Here is a 14,113-nt window from a genome sequence, read left to right on the forward strand (position 1 = left end):
GCCTCCACCAATCGGAAGGCTGGGGCTGGGGGCCCGGGCAGCCACAGCTGGGAGGAGACTGCGGGGGCGCAGAGGAGGGAGCGAAGGGGGGAGGGACGTGGCCACGGGGCTGGCTTCTTAAATTGGTTCCATTCTTTTTGAGGACGTGGACACTTTTGAGGCTTTCAAGGGGGAAACTCTGACTCGCTGTCTGCATACCTCCGCCCTCCCCATCCCCCCTCTCTTCCCCGCCCTTTCCAAGTTTGGAAACACTCTTGGACACGTCGGAGCGCTCTGCAGACACCGACGTGGGCACATTTGCCGATCTCCGGGCACCGGGCAGCTGTAGAGGGGACGGGAGCCCGGAGATCAAAGTAGGAGCTGTCCAGCCCTGCTTCACCTTGTGCCCTGAGGGCCACCCGCAGGGTGGAGGGGGCCGGTCGGGCGCGGAGGAAGTTAGGGAGGAGGGAGTGGGGATTCGACAGCGTGGCGCAGGCGGAGGCCGCCCGCCCCCGCCCCCTCCTCCTGCTCCCTCCCGCCACCCCCTCTCCAGTTTTGGGGCGTGTGTGCGCCCGCTTTTTCATCAGTAACGCTCTCTCTCTCTCTTCTGGCCCCGGGATAGGGTGAGAAGGGGTTTCTGTCTGTGCAGGGTTGGGTTGGAGTCCCAGGACGCCTGGTGTCCGGAAGGTGGGGGGAGCACGCTAGGGGCAGCGTGGCAACGAGTGATGGGGGAGGATGTGCTCTGCGCACGCTAGACTAGACGGCTATTGGGGAAATCCTCCGACCTCCTCGCTTCCCTCTGCTGAGGCCGATTCTCGGCTGAGGCTTCAGAGATCATCTGGCCCTGCAAAATGACTGCAATGGACGACCTGGATGACTGTTTTATGGGGTCTCTCGTTTCTGAGGTTGCAGTGGAGAATTTGTCCCCTCCGCTTCAGGTTTCCATTCTCCACCTCCTCTTCTCCACAGACATCTTGTCCAGATTTACCAGCTCCAGGGGGAGCCTGGACTCGGATAACTCTCCACTGAGTCCACCAATGCCTCTGGACCCTGATGCGCGTTCACTGACCCTACTTACAGGCAATGCCTAAGCACCTTCGTGCCTTCCTCCCCTCCCCTCCACACCTTGGGGAAAATGCCTAGCCCATCTAGAGAGGCTTCCAATTCGACTTTGGGATAGGGCAGTCTTTTCTAGTAACATTCCAAGTTGCGCTCTCATCAAAGTGGATATTAACTCTCTCCTCAACACCCAACCTCCTTCTCCCCTTTTGGCCCCATCCCACTTACTCTCTGCTCTCCAGCAGTGGGAGGAGGAGTTGCAACCTTGACCCTGAAGCAAGGAGGGTGAAAGGCCTCATTGAGAAGTCGGAGATTGTGGAATACTGATTGGGTGCAGTCAGCTTCAGTGGATGGCCCTTTTCCCAACCCTCCTGAGATGTCATTGCGGGCCCAGAGGAAAGGCCATAGGTCTGGGACTGTACTGTGCTTGCCCCGCACCCCCATGAGGCCGTCTGGTGCCACTCAGAGTGTCTTGGGCTCCCAGAAGTCAACTCGAAAGAGCCATCTTTAGGTCAATTTCATTGGCGCCAAACAGAAGTGAGTGGGCAGCAGTTCCTTTCTCTCCACACCCCGCCCCCCTGCCCCCTTCTTTCCCCTAACTCGTCTCTCTTTTTTTTTTTTTGGCTGTGCTTTACGGAAGAATTCCTCCTAAGTTAACTCCATCAACAACCTCTATAAACAAAAGGGATTGAATGTTCTTAAACTGGTTGCAGCCTGGAAACTTAAAAGCCAACAGGTTAATGGAAATACAAGAGAACAACCAAAGCTGTAATAGACCCTTTCTTTTATTCTAATTAAAGGCATTGACTGGGGAGATAACTTTGAATTTTTGAAGTAACTTGGAGTGAAGGAATTTGAAAGGGTGTCTGGTCAGTTTTAGGAGGGTGTTTACAAGGAGGACTCCACAGTCAAATCGGATAGTTCAAATCGGAAAACCTTTTTTGGAAGTGCCACCATAATTTCTCTTTTAGCAAAAAAATGCTCAGCTAGTTTTGAAGAACTAGAGAAATATAATTTCAGTCACACGTTTATAAACTGAAAAGAAAAACATCTCTGCAGAGTAAACTGATAACTTGAAACACATTCCTAGAAACTGATGCAAATAGCAAATGCTGCCCGGCTCCTTCCCTGCTGATGTGGCAGGGGTTGAAGCCGGCAGTCAGTCGTCAGCATTTGGTGGGAGGCCCTGGAACTAGATGGAACAATGAAAATGGTGAAAGCTGAAGGGGAATTTTTCTTTTATAAGCGGGAGACTGAGTCCAGTCCCAGCCATTTTTATACATTTTTTTTTTTTTACTCTTTCTTACTCATTGCTCAATGGGGAAGATAGTGTTTATATTTAGATCTCTGTTGAATATTTTGTACCTCAAACAGAGACAAACTTTTGGTGTGGATAGGGGTGGGGCTGGGAGGAGAGCTGACCCGAAGCCTAAACGAGTGTCCTGGTGATAGCTGCCATGGTGTGTGAGTGTAGGGGGGCCTGGCACCTGATGATGGTGGGTTGGGGACTGAGCCTGAAGAGAGAGGAGGGAGGGAGTAGATGAGGGAGACGTTGAGAGCCAAGGGATGGAGGGGTGGAACAAGGAAGGCAGAGATAAGTCTCTGCTTGACAGTTAACACCTGGGTTCCCATTCCTAAAGTATTCTATGTTGCAAACAGATGGCCTCTTCAGCTCTGTACCCTCCACAGATTTCGAACTGGGTCACACCTTAAAGTATGATGTGAGAGTCAGCCTGATACAGGGACATGAACAGGCTTATGAAGCCACATTGTCTTACATTTGTATTCCTCTCTTTACTTTGATCAAAGTAAGCATCTGACTGATGTCTCCTTTCAAACATTTGTTGGGGATCCGCTCTGTGGAAAGCCCCAATATTACCCTATCACATTCTAGTTTGAGTTTGAGTTGAGTTGGTTGTCAAACAGTTGTAAGAAGGTATTAGCTAATAATTAAGGTGGTAGCTGACAAGGTTTGATTGCTGACTTCTTTCCGTGATATATTTGGGAAGGCATGGAGATTCCTGCCCTACATCATATCAGTTGCATTATTCAGCTCCCACTGATTATTTAAATGAGACCAGATGTATATTCATTCAATAACATTTAGTGGTGTGCCAGGCACTGTACTAGTTGGTGGGTTGAAACAGAATGACATGCTCATTGCCCTCAGGCAGCTGATGGTCTGCTGAAGGACAGAGAAGAGTGTGGGGAATACTACCCTGGGGGAGGACACGATGCTTGTGGTGGGGGGGAGGTTTTAAGATGGACACCTAATCTAATCTTAGGTAGGTGGAATCAAGGAGGGCTTCCTGGAAGATGCAACTAGCTCAAGCCCTAAATATGAATAGGATTTATAAGAGATGGGGGAGAGATTGGGCACAGACGCATTAGAATATGTGGCAGTTCTGGGGCACCTGGGTGGCTCAGTCAGTTAAGTTTCCAACTCTTGATCTCAGCTCAGGTCATTTTCTCATAGTTCATGAGTTCAAACTTCATGACTCTCTCTCTCTCTCTCTCTCTCTCTGTCTCTTTCTCTCTGACCCTTTCCTGCTTGTGTTTTCTCTCTCTCTCTTTCTCTCTCAAAATACATATATAAACTTAAAGAAAAAAAAAGACAATGTGGCAGTTCTGAGCAATGGAAGCATTTCAGCATGGTTGGATTGTGGAGTGGGGATGGGCAGAGGGGAGGACAGAGGACAGAGCTAGAGATGAGATTGGTGGATTTGGCAGGAACCAGATCAAAAAAGCACCTTTAAGCTGTATTCTGGTGTTTATGTTTTTTAAACTGTGCCATGGGGAGTGTTTGGATGATTTTTAAACAGAGAAATTATGTAATGAGAGAGTGCTTCTAAAAAGATGGTTCCGGCTGCAGTGCAGAGAAAATGCTTAGAGGGGGAACCAGTGGAGACAGAGGAGCTAGTAAGGAGGCTTCAACAGTAATTCTGCCAGAAGACAATGGTGGTTAGTACCAAGGTGCCGTTGGGAGTTGGAAGTAGTCTGATGCTTGGTAGGGGGGAGCATTGCCAGGTGTCTGGCCTCAGCAACTGACTGCCTGGAGGCATAGTCCCTCGAGCTGGGAAACATTTGAGGGGAAGACCTGAGGTGAAGGAGGGGAGGCTACAGAGGCCAAATCTGGGCATGTCAGTGTTGGGTGATTATGGACTACCCAAATGGATAGTTTTCATAGATGATTAGGTGGATAGGCCTGGAGTCCAAAACTTATACTTGGCCAGGGTTTATGGACAAAGGAGTCAAAGACATTAGATTACTAATGTCATGGGAGTGGGTGAAATCCCCCAGGTTGTATGTGTGTGTGGAAGTGGACAATAGTAAAAGCCAGAACAAAACCCTGAAGAGGTCCAGCCTGTGAGCAATGGACAGAAGGGGAAAATGGATAAAGGTGACTGAGAAGGAACAGTCACATAAATGATGGAGGAAAACCACAGTGTCTCCATCACAGAAGGCAAGGAAACAGGTTGCTTGGGAGAGAAGAGTATAGATTTTTGGGTGTTGAAGTTTCATATGTTACTGAGAGGTCAAGTAAAAGCTAAAAAGATTACATAGATTAGCAACTTGGAGGTCACCGGTGATCTTGGTGAGGTGGTTTCAATGGAATAGGATCCAGCTATGAGAAGGTGGAAGAATGAGGTGAGAAACACATCTAGGGTAGAATTTAAGATATATAAGGAGTATAATATGAATTGAGAGAGAGTTGGAGTATAGTTTACGGATGATGTTAAGATTCATATGGAAGAGAATTATGTATGTTAGAATAAGACCATCTGAATGTTTAATCTTAACAGATGTTTTAACTTAAGCCCCACTTTAAAGACTTCCACTGAAATGCTCTTCTCCTCCTTTAGATTTCCTACATTATACCCCTCCTCATTTGCATTTTGCATTAAGTGCTTATAGATTTTTTTTACCTTCATAGTGAATGAGCATTCTTTTTTTTGGGAGTTCTCTTTAAAATGTGTAGACAGAGTCAATTTATCTCATAGTTTATGAATCCTAATTTAATCTGGGGAATTAATCTGGGACTCAGTACCCCATTTTTCAAGTTTAGAAATATGAAATAGGTACTTATTTCTTTACTTCTGCATGACTCTGAGTGTCCTTGTGTACAGGTTGTATGGACAGGTTTGTTTTGTGGTATCTTGTTATTGTCTGTTCTAAGGGTGATAATTCCAGAGACTCTATTGGGCATACAAATCTCAGCTTTCAATTAAGTCCACCTCTTTCTTTGAGAAGATGCTGATTACATTTCTTCAGCTAGTTCCAAATTCATCCTTAGATTGAAAAGCACCAGAATGCTGATGCATTCCAAAAGTCCACTCTGGCTTATTAGAACTTTGGTTGGCTTGGTTTCCAGACTCATATTTTCCAATTCTTTTCAAGTAGCTGGACGAAATGAGGAGACTTTTACTTTAGTTGTAAGAAAGATTCTGGGTGTTGGTAATTGATTGATTCACCCGTTAAGTCGAATCAAGATACATTCTCTTTGGTTCCTACATTGCATATAGAAAAAGAGTTATAAAGACTTACTTATACATGATACCATATTTAGAATTTATGTAATTTATATTTCATCTTTTAAAAATAACTAGTGAATTAAGTTAATGGTATTACTGATGAATTCTTTAGAATTTAAAATTTGATCTTGACCTTTGAAATTCTCTATTTGCATGGATAATCTTGCAGTTAGTTAATGAGCCATCATAACTACCTATTATATTGTGTGCTAAGTACTATGCTAGGAATTTGACATAAATTATCTCAAACCTCCAATAATCATTATCTAAATCTCAGTAGGGTATATTCTATTATTCCCGATTTTACAAGTAAAAAACCTGAGGATTAGAGAAGTGAAGTGACTTGTCTAAGGCTTCCTGGATATCCTAGAATGAGTCAAGTCTCTGTACATTTTCTTTTCTTTTTAAGAAAATATTCTAGCATAGTTAACATACAGTGTTCTATTAGTTTCAGGTGTACAATACAGTGATTCAACACTTCCATACATTACTCAGTGCTGATCAAAATGAAGGCCTCTTAATCCCCTTCACCTAGTTTACCCATCTCCTCCCTGCTTCCCTCACTCCATTCACCTCCCCTCTGGTAATCATCAGTTTATTCTCTATAGTTAAGAGTCTGTGGTTTTTGTTTATTTGTTTTTTATCTTTTTTTCCCTTTGTTCTTGTGTTTTGCTTCTTAAATTCCACTTATGAGTGAAATCATATGGTATTTGTCTTTCTCTGCCTGGCTTATTTCATTTAGCATTGTACTCTCTAGATCCATCCATGTTGTTGCAAATGGCCAGATTTCCTTTTTTTTTTTTATAGCTGAGTAATATTCCAGTGTGTGTGTGTATGTGTGTGTGTGTGTGTGTGTACATACCACATCTTTATCCATCCATCTATCGAGGAGCTCTTGGGCTGCTTCATAATTTAGCTATTATAAATAGTGCTTCAGTAAATGTAGGAGTGCATATATCTTTATGAATTATGCTTTTGTATTCTTTGGGTAAATATCCAGTAGTGGATCATATGGTAATTCTATTTTTAATTTTTTGAGGAGCCTCCATACTGTTTTTCACAGTGGCTGCACCAGTTTGCATTCCCACCAATAGTGCATAAGGGTTCCTTTTTCTCTACATCCTCACCAACACTTATTGTTTCTTGTGTTTTTGATATTAGCCATTCAGACAGGTGTGAGGTGATATCTCACTGTAGTTTTGATTTGCACTTTTCTGATGATTAGTGATGTAGAGCATCTTTCCTTGTATATTTTCTAATGCCTTGTAGATCTAATATCTAGTGGCTCTCACAATGACAATTGATTAATTAATGAAAGGAATTAACTTTTCATTGACTGACCTCACTTGAATGTGAGGTCATTAATAGCAGAGACAATGCCTATTTTATTCACACTTCCAACCCTTTATTGTAGCATAGTGCTTGCTAAATAATAGATGCTCAACAAATATTTACTCAATAAACAAAGATAGAGTTGGCATGACATCATTGGCGAATATGGGTCTTAGATGTCAGTTCTGGTTATTGTCTTCATTGTTGGTTTTACCACTTAGTCCACACACTTAAACTTTTCTTTTTATTGATAGGTAAGACTGACAGTCAACACATGAAATTACTTGAATAATACGTGAATGTGTTTTAGCCTACTCACCCAATAGTAGCACCTAACTTTTCCTTGGTATCTCATAAACATTTCAAGTCCAATTATTGAAGAACAAAGTGATTGAAGATTAGGAAGAAGCTAACTTTACTATTATAAAGTCACAAAATTTTAGAGCTGGAAGACAACTGAGGGACCATCCAAAACATAATCATAATTCTAAATGTGTAGAATCAGGATTTGTTTTCTGCCATACTTTTAATACCTGGCAAATGTCAGGTATACATCAGGCATTCAATATGTTTTAGTTGCATGAATTAATACATTTTATAAATGAGAAAACATGCCTACTGAGGTTATATGACTAGCTGCCTTCTGGTAGATCTGTGACCAGGGGGTTTCCTGATTCCCGGTCTCTTGCTTTTTCCTTTAAATTAAAATAACAACTAGCACTTGCCTGGAATATTTTGCAGTATTTACAACAATCTGGAAATTGGTTATTATTTTACAAAGGATTAAACTGAGGCTTCACAAAATTAAAGTTTTTCTCCAGGTCAGTGGTTCTCAAAGTATGGTTCTGGACCAGTAATATTAGCATCAGCTTAGAATTTGTTAGAGATACAAATCACATTCCCCATCCCAGACCTAGCAAATCAGGAACTCTGGACATGGGTTAGCAGTTGTCTGTGTTTTAACAGCTCTCCAGGTGATTTAGTACTGAGGAATGTGACTGTCATGGTTAAACTTGAATTAGATCTAATTCATCTAATTCACATCAAAGAGAATAGATGTGAACATGTCAAGATGGAAAAGTGGGAGAGTCCAGTTAAGAAAATGTTAACTCCTTTTTTCTATGCTCCTTCACTCCAGAAAGTCCCCTTCACATCTATTTTTGCTCTCTAATATATCTGTTGACTTACTGCTTCTTTTCTTAATTTTTCTTGGTTCAAGGGGATGGGTAGCTAAACATTCTGGAAGGCTATTGGTTATTTTTTATTTACAGAATATGCAACATCAAAGGAAGACCGTTTCAATCCTGTTTTGCTGATGCAAACTCTACTTAACGTTATTTGGATAAATAGCATTTATAGTAGAAAAATGTGTGTTGAAGGATATATATGAACTCTTTAAGAAAGCTGAGTATGGTCAGCCTAATGGTTAGAACTTGGTGCTAATAAAGTCTAGGGAGTCCCTCTGTGGACCAATTAACTTTCCCCTGCTACAGTACCTTGGAATTCACCACTCTGCGGTCCTGGGTCTAATTCCCTGGGTAATTAGTTCAGGTGAGGCAGGAAAGATTCATGGTTTACTGCAAATCCATGACTCATTCTGGACAGTGCCCCCCAAAGGCCCAGATGATGTTTTGAAATATTTTATTTATATATCGACATCACAGACATACGCTTCTATTCCCTGTGGCTCCCATGTCACGTTTGATACTTGAATTGGAATGGTACTCGAGAGCCTTAAAAAATGGACTTTCCTTCTGAAGCACCCAAGAGAGTAAGTGAGCAAATAAATTTTCCTGTTCAGAACTTCAGAATGTGCAAGATGCTAGACTAAAACAATCGCAGAAGTCATTGTTTCTGCCTGTGAGTTCCTGCTCGGCTTCCTGACAGGTCCTGATTTTACAACTGTGGCCACTGATGTACACCTTCAGACCCAGTTCTGCCCAGACTCTGGAAATCTGCCCTGTCCTTGTATAAGATGAAATTAAGAAGCTCCAGTTTTAGCATTTTCTGTCACTCATTGGATTTGACTCTATAGCATTGTTCTTTTGTCTGGGCTTCATATATCTAAAGCCCAGTGTAAATTGTATGCTCATTCTTATATTTTCCATCTCTTCTTGCACTCAAGTTCCTCTTTTGATAATATGTTTATTTCCTCTATGACTGGATTTATTCACCCCATTCATTCATTCATTCACTCAACGAATCTGCTACTGTTTATGCAAGTAAAATGTTGGAAACTGGGTGTGAGACATGCTCTTGGCAACCGTCCCTTTACCCCCTTTTCCTGACATCCTGAACACTGGAGTCCTGCCCCTAACTTCAGCACTATGTCTCTATGTTCATGTCTGTTACTGTTGTAGACCTGTCTGACTGGGTCTGCAATAGTGCTTCCCCAGGGCTCTATCTTCCAGCACCTGTTGCAACACCTGCATTTCTTCTTGCAGGACCTCACTGATAGCAGTCCTGGCTTGGCCCAACACATCCTAGTCATCTCTGTGCTTTCCCTGCTTCTGACTTCCAGCTATTGCCTGCAGCTGAGTCCATTTCTGTTGTGCCTGCTCCCAATCTCCACTTTTCTCTCAGAATCTCCATCTGAGAGAAGAGAATGGGTTTTGCCAGTTCCTCTAGCAACATCTTGTTTTGGACTGTGTGCTTGACAAACAATGCTGGAGTTCCAATAATGTGCCAGGTGCAGATGTGGGGATAGACAGAGGGATAAGGTATAGATTCCAATCTCAGGAGATGTCACAAATACAATAGATTCTCCCTAAAAGTGAGGATAAGGATATATTTCAGTTTGAAGTACTTAGGATGTAAGGGGAAAAATAAGGTTATGGACAGACTAGATGCAAACCCTTATAAACCTCTGTATCATCTCTCTAAAACAGAACCATTAAGACAACATGCTAAATAAAGAGAGTATCAGTAACATTTTTCACGTCTTAAATTACTAATAATGGTTATGGTACAATTGCTTTCCATTTACCATCTTTTGCTCAAAAGAAATTTCTCAGGGTCTTCCTCCCCTGCCATTTCAATGAAATGCCCATAAATTTGCTTTGCTTTGCTGAAGATAATATGCATATGAAAGGATCCCCCTCCCCCCTTATCTGGTTCTCCATCCAAATGCGTAATGCCTTTCTGATTTCATGATTTGGAATTGTTGACTCCTGCATCCTCAGTCCCAGAGATAACTCCCCAAAGCGCATGCCATCAGGCCCCTCTTACACAAATATCACTTTCCTGCTTCCTTGCAGCTGCGGGAGTGCCATTTTAAGGTCCTGGTTTATGTCTCCTCAGATTCCCTTATTTCCGAAAGCCTCAAGGCAAAAACCTCTGTTACTGCCATGCCATCTGCTTTACTTTACTTTTTTATTCCCGACACCCAATTTCCTTTTTTCCCCCAATTATCCTCAACAGGAGTGACTTATAATCCCTATATACTGGAACTAAAATTTTGTGGTTGGGAAAAAGTATACAAAACTAAATCTGCATATACTCAAATCCCTTGCTTACTAAAATCTGAAGTAGGGGCAATTTACTCACGGGGAGAGATTACCTTACATAACTGGAGAAAATAACACATTAGCTCATTAAAACAGAGATATTTTGCATTTGTTTAGTGAACAGTGTATTAACAAGATCTAAGGGAGTCCACAGGAGGATCAAAGAAGTAACTGATTCTGCTGGGGAAGGTGACCAGGGGAAGGAAACGCTGAAACTGATTCTTGGAGAAATTTATCAAGCAAAAGGGAAAGGAAAACCTTTTTTTTTTTTTGGAAAACCTTTTGTAGGGAGGCGGTCCAACATGCATGGAGGCAGATGAAATTTATTGTAATTTGTACTTAAAAAATAATTAATGTTATAACAATTTCCCTCTAGAATAATGGTTCTCAACCCAGGGCGATTTGGGCCCTGGGAGACATTTGGCAATATCTGGAGACATTTTTTACTGTCACAGGCGGAGGGGGGTGGTGTGCTACTGGCGTCTAGTGGATAGAAGCCAGAGATGCTGCTAAGTATAATCCAATACACAGGACAGACTCCATAACACATAATTATCCACCTCAGATGTCAATATTGCCTAACCTGTCTTACTCAGTCCTGTGTCAACAGGCAGAGTTGATACTGATTTAACATTTGTTGAGTGAATGTAGACATGAAAGAGAAGGGGAAGTGTTTGGGGAGGGGAAATACATATGCAGAGTGAAAAGTTAGGGTATAATTAAAGAGGAGTGGAAAAACAAGGCCATTGTTAAGTTAAAGAAAAACTATATAGGGCATCTTGTGCCATATTAAGTCCTTTAATACACAGTTTATAGAGAACCATGGAAGGTTTTCAGCAGGAAAATGGTACCATCTGATTTGTGCCCTACCAAGCAGCAGTAGAAAGAACCAGGAATTTGGGACGTCATTGAGAAAGGCGTGGTAATAGTGCAGGGATGATGAAGGCCTAATCTAAGACTGAAGTAGTTAAGATAGAAGAGGGCAGATCTGAGAGCTATTTGAGACTTAAAATTGTTAAGACTTGATAATTAAATGTGGAAAATGGAGAAGTTTCTGCCTTGGGTTATTAAGTGGACATTGGTATCATTACTAGAGATATGGAAGATAGGAGTAGAAGCAGGATTTGTGTGTGTGTGTGTGTGTGTGTGTGTGTGTGTGTGTATGCATGTATGAGCTTGTCTTTGAATATTCATTAAAAATATTAACTTTATATTATATTATTACATTATATCATTATACTCAACAGACTTTGATTAACCGATTATTTAGGCACTGAGAATATCAAAATAAATAATTACAGTCCTTCAGAAATTGACATGTTTATAGGCGCTCTAGTCACATTAGCCAAGAGGTGGAAACAACCCAAATGTTCAGTAATGGGTGAATGGATAAACAAAATGTGGTATATCCATACAATGGAATTTTATTCATCTGTAGAAAGGAATAATGTACTGATATATGCTTCAACATGGATGAACCTCAAAAGTATTATGCCAAGTGAAGGAAGCCAGACTCAAAAAGGTCACATGATATATGATTTCATTTATTTGAAATATTCTGAACAGAGAAATCCACAGAGGCATATTAGTGGTGGCCAAAGGGCTAGGGGAAAACGGCAACAGAGAATGACTACTTAAAGGGTATGGGTCTCTTTTGATGATGATGAGAATGTTCTGGAACTATATAGTCGTATGGTTTCACAACACTGTGGATCTACTAAATGCCACTGGGTTTACAGTTTAAGGTGGTTAATTTTATTTTATGCAAATTTGCCTCAAGTAGTTCTTAATTTTAAGTTTATTTATTTACAGAGAGAGCAAACAGAAGAAGGGCAGAGAGAGGGAAAGAGAGAATCCCAAGTTGGCTCTGCACTGTCCAGTCCAAAGTAGGGCTTGAATTCACGGACCCTGAGTTCATGACCTGAGACACTTAACTGACTGAGTCATCCAGGTGCCCCTCAAGCAGTTTTTTTTTTAAAGGAAGCTCACATTATTGTGAGAAAAAAAGACTAGTAAAAAATACAGCAAAACAATGTGAACCATCTATTATTGTCTCAAACAATACAAAATGTTCTTCAAGCCGAGGAAACTTTCCAGATAAAGCTTCAGCAGATATGAAAGCCCATGTCACAAGTGTGGAGCAAAAAGGGATTGAAGAGACCATTTGCTCTATTTTTACAATCCTGGTTACCACACTTCATGTAAAGCACAATGGAGATATTCCAGAGACATAAATTGGTTCCATCAACTTCTTGTGATCATACAATGGGAAAGGTCTGAAATAGTACAGTTCACCGTTCCTTGGAACTCAAGTCTCCTATAGACTTCATCTCCAAAAGATCTGTAGAAAGTGAATTCAGAGAATGACAATGATAATTAAAAGAATTACAAATAGAAAAATAATTGTTTAAGAAAGAATAGTGGAAACTTATAACACAACTTACAATCATGTGGCCTTTAAAGCTTTATATGGATTTCTCAAAGAACATTAAGGAATTTCCACTACTTCAGTTGTTTTTAAAAATAAAGAATGGGCTAAAAAATGTAGTGAACAATAAGAAATTGGTGGAATAGTCTCACAATTAACTGAAGATATTTTCCTGATGTAAAATGAGATAAGGAAGATATGATTATTATTTTCTATACCTTAAACAATAGACTATTGTTTCTTTTATGTTTATAATGCCTTTCAAATATGGTAATGAAGAACTGGAATCACTGAATAGTTAGGATAGCTCCATCCCTCCATATTGGAAGAAATATTACTTAACCTACTTTTTTCTCAAGCGAATCATTTATCCACTTATTCAGCAAACATGTACTGAATCATAGGCTCTGAGGAGAAACGGATGCTTAAGATGATAATTGCCTTCAAGTTGCTCATAATTTAGTGAGGATGTGTGAGAGAGAAACAATACAATATGATAGAGGTCTTTCTGTAGGAAAACAAATGAGGTATCTAACTTTGCCTGAGAATATTAAGGTGGATCCCCAAGAGGAGAAGATGATTATTGATGGGTAGGGTTTTGTGAGGTTGGCACTGCAGGAAATAAACAAGAATATATAAAAGCATAGCAAAATGGTGCAATCAAGTTATTTTTTCATTTATTTATCAAATACTTTATGCCAACTATATCTTAGGCACTGTGACAGACACTAATAATCTAAGGCTGGAGGGTTCCTGCTCTCATGATCTTATAGTCTAGCAGAGAAGACAGGCACTAAACAAGTGTGCACAGTAAACTGAGATGAATCATCTGACAGGAAATACGTAGGGTGCTACTGGAGTACATGGCAGGGACCCTGATCTAGCCATGGGATATAGGGAAGGACCTGGGGGAATGTAAAACTCAGAATGAACATGATGTCTTAGCTTGGGCTGCCATAATAAAATACAACGGGCTGAGTGGCTAAAACAACAGACATTTATTTCTCACTCTTCTGGAAGCTGGGAAATCCAAGGTCAAGGTACCTACAGATTTCGTTCCTGGTAAGAATCCTCTTTTTGTCTTGTAAATGATTGCCTTCTTGTTTTTTCTTTACATGGAAGACAGGGAGCAAGGGCTCTGGTTTCTCTTCCTCTACATAATAGGATACTAACCTCTTCATGGGGGGATCTCCCCCTCATCACCTCATCTAAATCTAATAACCTCTCAAAAGCCTCATATCTAAATACATTGGGGGTTAGGGCTTCAACATTATAAT

Source organism: Puma concolor, chromosome A2, assembly GCF_028749965.1.
Source record: "Puma concolor isolate L17-30 chromosome A2, mPumCon1.1.hap2, whole genome shotgun sequence".
Lineage (NCBI taxonomy): Eukaryota > Metazoa > Chordata > Mammalia > Carnivora > Felidae > Puma > Puma concolor.